This window comes from Pleurodeles waltl, chromosome 2_2, assembly GCF_031143425.1.
Source record: "Pleurodeles waltl isolate 20211129_DDA chromosome 2_2, aPleWal1.hap1.20221129, whole genome shotgun sequence".
NCBI classification, from domain to species: domain Eukaryota; kingdom Metazoa; phylum Chordata; class Amphibia; order Caudata; family Salamandridae; genus Pleurodeles; species Pleurodeles waltl.
Window position 1 is genome coordinate 1,165,471,084 of NC_090439.1, and position 6,000 is coordinate 1,165,477,083.

The 6,000-nt window shown below is 50.5% G+C and overlaps 1 long non-coding RNA gene across 2 annotated transcripts in view; it reads right to left on the reverse strand.

Moving 5' to 3' along the window:
- LOC138275000 (uncharacterized) overlaps positions 1 to 4,401 on the reverse strand; it is a 95,484-nt gene extending 91,083 nt beyond the window's left edge. For both annotated transcript variants that reach the window (XR_011200403.1, XR_011200402.1), the window contains exon 1: positions 3,034 to 4,401. This is a non-coding gene — a long non-coding RNA (uncharacterized lncRNA). The remainder of the gene's footprint in view (positions 1 to 3,033) is intronic.
- Between the last annotated feature and the right edge of the window lie 1,599 nt (positions 4,402 to 6,000).

Genomic DNA, 6,000 nt, shown 5'->3' on the forward strand with positions numbered 1-6,000 from the left:
CCGGGGGAGGGGGCAAATTTATTTTAGGCCTTTCCTGCCCCCCCCCCGGGGGCAGATCGGCCTATTGCTATTAGGCCGATCTGCCCCCAGGGGGGGCAGAAACCTCTAGGCGCCAGGGCAAATTTTTTTGGGGTGTTTTTATTCAGTTTTTTTAGAGATGGGGAGCGACCCATCAGGCAAGGGTTGCTCCCCTGGGGGGCAAATTGTATTTAGACCATTTCTGCCCCCCTTGGGGGCAGATCGGCTGATTTTTGTTTGGCCAATCTGCCCCCATGGGGGCAGAAACCACTTAGGTACCAGGGATTGGTGTGTGTGTATACGTGTGTTTTGTTTAGGGGGGCAGCCCCTTGGGTAAGTGTTTGAGAAGGATAGTTACAAGGATTTTACCCCCAATGACCAGGAGAAAGATTTATTTACCCTTGTCACAAGATCAGCTGTTTACCTTTCTCTGTCGTCAGAGCCATGTGCTTAATCATTAGAGAGAAGCTTAATTGCTTCCTTATCCTCTGATTCCTTTGGAGATTTTGCCAGGGAGGTGTTGATGGCGACTTGTGGCGTGCGGTGAAAAGCTTCGGCATTGATGGAGAAAGACCCATTCAGGATAGTGTTGAAGTGTTCATCCCTTGTTGTCAACATGCAATTCCGGTTAGTGAGCATGGTGGACCAGTCGGCACTAAACAGTGATGTTGATCCAGAGGTCTGTGGCCCATAGATGATCCTCAGAGGGTCGTAGAAACTATTGGATTTGTAGCTGTCAGCGTACCCCTGGATCTCATCTGCCTCTCTTTTGAGCCAGGATTCTTGCATCTCTCTGAACTTTGCTTGTACCTTGCTTTTTATGGAGCTGTAGGCTGCCTTCTTGATGGCAGTTTTAATGTGTTGCTGGAGGGATCTGAGGTCTTCAGACTTCTCATCCAGCAGCTTCTGAATTTCTTTATCATTGCCATTGAACCCTCCTGTGTTTTTTTGTTTTCTGGTCCAAGTGAGCGATAGCGGTGTTGTAGACCACTTCTAGAAAAGCTGCCTAGTCCAAATTCTGCACCGTTTGTGCCAAAGCTGAATTGTTCAAGCTTACAGATGAGCTCCGTCCTGAGCTTCTGACGCACAAAGTGGTGTTATAACTTGCTGACATTCACTCACTTATTGTGCCTTTGGCCTTGCGGGCGCGGCATGGGCTGCATGTGCCTGTTGAGTTTTGAGAGAATGAGTCTGTGGTCTGTCCAGCAGTCTTTGCCATACATGACCTTAGTCACTGACATCCTGCCTGTCCCTTCCCCTTACTATAATGTAATCAATGAGATGCCAGTGCTTGCTGAATGGGTGCATCCAGGACTTCTTGTTAAGGTTGTGTAGGCGGAAAGCTGTTTGCGATCAACAGGTCATGAGCTGCGCAGGGTTCCAAACGTAGATGACCACTGCTGTTGCTTTTGCCAACTCCATTCCTCCAATGACTCCCTCCCATGTCTGTTAGTCAGCACAAACCTTGCCACTGAAGTCGCATAAGATAACAAGCTCGTCTTCCTTGGGCAGTAATGCTGTGAGGGAGTAAAAGTCTTCCTTAAACATGTCTTCGATCTCCTCTGCCCCCATGGTGGGATCATATGCATTGATAAAGGTGGCGCAGCGCTTTCCTTCAAGGGGAGCGGCAGAGACGAGTCGATGGTCAAATACTTCTGTGTGGCTGGCTAATTTGCTGATCAGATTAGATGTGATTGCAACCCACTCCTGCTCCAAGACGTTCTTTGGCTGCTACGGCCACCCATAAAAATGTGTTTTTTTATGGGTTTTTATGGCTTTGAAATCTGTCAGCTGGCCTTCGGATGGGACGCTGTTCTCGCTTAGGGGTGCAATCTGGCTGTTGTACCTGCTGAATTATTTTGTGACAACTGCTGTCAGTCTCCCAGGTCTGTCTGTTTTAGAGGTATCCATAAGTGTGCGAACATTCAATGTGCGAATGCTGAGCGTAGCCACTGCTATTTTCTTCTTAGTGATGCTACCACATTTTTGGGATCCCCGCATGCCGTGGCCAGCAGGCCATGTTTAGGGGACCTTTTTCTAGCGCCTTCCTCAGACCATGGAGGTGAGCAGACCAATCATAAATAGGGCTACTCAGACACCCAGGGTGCTGCCGAACTACACTGCTGCTGCGGTACAGTATAAAGCGACCCATTACCCTTGGTCACCTGTGTGCAGTGTTGTGTCTACAGCTTCCGGTGTGTCCGCACCTGCTGGTTTGTCATTCGCCCACCGACACAGGACTTGATGGATGGGAGAGGGAGGATGAACTGGATTACAGTGAGGGAGAGTTGTGTGGGTCGTCAGCCTCACTCTCTTGCACCCGCCTATCTTGATCCAGTGCCACAACATAGTCGAGACGACTGGAGATAGGTAGGGATGCAGTGGATGTCCTGCATTGTACGAATGTGTCCAACTGTTCCCTATTTGCGCTCCACAACAGTTTGCTGAGTCCGCCTTCCTGCCTATTTACCAAATCTTTTTATGATCCCTATGCAGTCTGCTGGATCCAGTCTTCGAAGCCCTAACCGACCAGAGTTTCAGCACGTTATGCTACCTTCCCCCATCGGTTTGCAAGCCAGTTGAAGTCGTTGCACGGGGTGTGTCCACTGTTGAATGCAAACTGCTACAAGGAGCAACAGGTGAGAGAAGAGTTTCAGGTGAGGACCAAGGTGGATGTACTACTTTGAAGCGCACAACATGTTCCCCCAAGAGAGGTCCTACCTCCCTCTAACACCCCATGCAGATTGTACATCTATAAAGTTTGTGTACCATGAGTGGGAGAAGTGTGATGTAGGGAGTGAGTGTTGAGGTTTGGGGGGGTTTTAGGTGGGGTGAGGTTGGGGGATTGAGGGGTTTGTTATTGTCCATATGTATGTACCAAAGCTTGACCTATATCACCCCACCAGCATCTTGTTTAAGGAGGGTTTTAAGTGTATCAACAAAAATATCCAAAATAAAATATATATATATATATATATAAAAATTAAAAAAAATACCAAGCCAAAGGCACTTTACCGTCAAGTCTGTGAAGCAGTGCGAAGGTCCACATCCAGAGCCTATCCCAAATAGCCTGCTCTTCCTTGCCAGCACCAAACGTAGCGGAGTTCGTCACACAAGCGCAGAACATTTTGATAGCTGCCTGTAGATCTTCCATGGTGTGTACAAGCTTGAATTTTCTGGTGCAGAGCCTGTGGGTGTCTAAAACTGAAACTTTATAACAGAGGGCACAAAAACACATAGACCTAAGTCAGGTTATGTTGTGACTTTAAAGATTCATATTGACTAGCAGGCTGTATGTCACCACACTAGACTGATGAATAACCTGGGTCTAATAGTGTTTGAGAAACAAAGGGAGCCCACACAAACAGTTGTAGACTACAGTTCTGAGAAAGACTATTATTTTGCACACACTATAGGGGTCATTACAACATTGGCGGTAAAAGCCGCTTACCGCCGTGCAGAAGACCGCCAATACACCGCCGCGGCCGCGGAAATCCGCCACAGCTATTATGACCCACATCTGGGAATCTGCCGAAATTCAGACACCCACACAAGTCCGCCACACCAAAGGTCAGTGATAAACTGGCGAAAACAAAACCTCCACCGTCACGGCAACAGAAACACGCCCATGCTATCACGACCCACTAATCCACACGGCGGTCTTTCAACCGCGGTATTCCATTGGAGGTACACACAGCCGCGCTCAAAATACACACACATCTCCAAAACACCGCCACATTGGACAATTCGAAATACACACACCTGATACACATACAAACACCACTCCCACACACCCAACACAATATAAAACACACACCCACATCACCCACAAACCCCTACGACCAAAAATTATTGACGAAGGCCAGAGAGACTGCACTGCATAGACAGCCCCACCACACAGAGGCACACAACACCATCACCCACACAACATCCACGCACAAAACACCACACACCACTACACATCACCACACTCATCACCACATACACCACCCCACACATCACCTACACCACCCCATGGCACGGCAGACACCCCAGGTTCTCCGAGGAGGAGCTCAGGGTCATGGTGGAGGAAATCGTAAGGGTAGAGCCACAGCTATTTGGAACACAGGTGCAGCACACCTCTATAGCTAGGAAGATGGAGCTATGGCGAAGAATAGTCGACAGGGTCAATGCAGTGGGACAGCACCCAAGAAATCGGGAGGACATCAGGAAGAGGTGGAACGACCTACGAGGAAAGGTGCGTTCCGTGGTCTCCAGGCACAACATCACGGTAGAGCGGACTGGCGGCGGACCCCCACCTCCTCCACCACAACTAACAACATGGGAGGAGCAGGTCTTGGCAATTCTGCATCCTGAGGGCCTCGGAGGAGTCAGTGGAGGAATGTACTCTGGTAAGTCAAAACTTAACTATCATATCCCCCACCCTACCTGCATGCTATCACAGACCAACCACCCTCACCCCCTCCCCTATCACTCCAACTCATCACTAATGTACTAACACAAACCACCCATCCCAACACCAAGCCCTGCATGACACAACAAAGCATGGACACCCATCACTAAAGCATGCTCACTGCACATACCCATAACACCCCCCCAACCATCATCACACAAGCCCCCACACAGGAATGCTAGCACCGGGGTACACGGTCACCCAACCATTGCACACCATGAAACACACACATGCAATAATCATGTACTTATACCCCCGCAGGAACCCGAAGGAACGTCACCGCACCAGAGGGTCCAGACAACACCACTCCACCCCCAGAAGAGGCCCACAGTGACGACAGCAGCTCTGCCCTACTGGATCTTGATGACCAGCCCGGACCATCGTGGGCCTCAGGACAGTCGGTTCCCCTTGCCCAGCCACAGCCCAACACCAAGCTTCCACCCTCTGGTAACACCAGCACAGCACCCACCCAGCGGGCCCAAACCTCCCTACCCAGGACAGGTCAATCAGCGGTGTGTCCACCACTACAGGGCACCCAGGGTAACCCAACACCCCAACAACAACAGGGACCTGGGGGCAGTGGTAGTGGGCACACGGTCCAGGGGACGGAGGCACAGGAACACAGGGGAACTGGGAGGGATGCTGTGCGACAGAGGGAGGACAGGCCAAGGGAACCAACTCTCCACGAGGCCCTATCCTCCATCATGGGAGCATACCACCACTCCCAGGAGACGATGGCGACGGTCCTGGACAAGTTGCAGGAGACCCTGCGTCTTCAGGAGGAGCAGTATTTGGGGATCAGGGAGGAGCTCAGGATCATCGGCTCCGCCCTGGGGACCATCGTAGGGGTGCTGACGGACATTCAAAAGACCTTGAGGGACATCGTGGCACTCCAAGGGGCCCCTGACACTAGTCAGGACGACGAACTGCCCACCACCTCCGCCGGCGCTAGTGGACAGGACGCCCCGCCACAGGACCACCACACAAGTACCCCATCCCCTGCAGACGGACAACCACCACGCAAGCGGGCCCTGAGATCCAGGAACAGGACAGAGCAAGATGGCAAGACCCCCGCCAGGAAATAAGAGCACCCTGATTGTCCCCCCACTGTCCCACTTTGTTACCCTGTCCAAATCGGAACTGCCCCAGCTCCACTTCCAATGGCCAGATGTGCAATGTACCTGTGAGACTAATAGACTGGACTCTGCCATGGACATTCCTCCGCCATCACCCATCCCCATTTCACAATCCCCCTTCATTTTTTAGCACTTAAATAAACACCCTTGAAACACTAAATAAAATGGAGTCAGTCTATGATTTGTAATTTTGTATTATCAATGACAGTGTCATAATGGGTTACCCATTGGAAGGCTAACATACCAATGTCACACACATCACAAGCCCTTCAAGGATGCAAGCAGTTGACACGTAGGTTACCACATTTGTGAAACTGAAATGGAAGGGGACAACTCAGTTAACAAATAGTGAGTGAAATGTCGGTACAGGATAGAGGTAGACGTGTGAAAGTT